The sequence below is a fragment of the Dufourea novaeangliae genome, unplaced genomic scaffold (assembly GCF_001272555.1).
Source record: "Dufourea novaeangliae isolate 0120121106 unplaced genomic scaffold, ASM127255v1 scaffold582, whole genome shotgun sequence".
In the NCBI taxonomy this organism is placed as follows: Eukaryota; Metazoa; Arthropoda; class Insecta; order Hymenoptera; family Halictidae; genus Dufourea; species Dufourea novaeangliae.
In genome coordinates, this window is record NW_015374470.1 from 1 (window position 1) to 420 (window position 420).

The window sequence follows — 420 nt, forward strand, 5'->3', positions numbered from 1 at the left end:
TCGTAGACGGGACCGCGACCCGGCGGTGGAGGCCTCGTTGTACGAGGACTACCGCCGGGCGAGAGTGGCGCTACAGGCGGCCATCAGGAGGGCTAAGGCGGGGCCTGGGACGAGCTCCTCGGGACTGTCGATGGTGACCCAAGGGGGCGCCCGTACCGCATCGTATTGGGACGATTGCGGCCGGCTGCCCCCCCGGTCACCGAGAGTCTAGACCCCCCTGTGCTCGGGCGGGTGGTCGGCGCCCTCTTTCCGGACGATCCGGAGGAGGATCGCCGACCGCTCGAGCAGGCGGACCCCGTGGAGTGGTCCGCCGAATGGGGGGTCAGCGAGGAGGAGCTCGCCGTGGCCGTCGCGCGCCTCGGAGGCCGTAAGGCTCCGGGGCCGGACGGTATTCCCGGTAGGGCTCTGCGCATGGCCCTG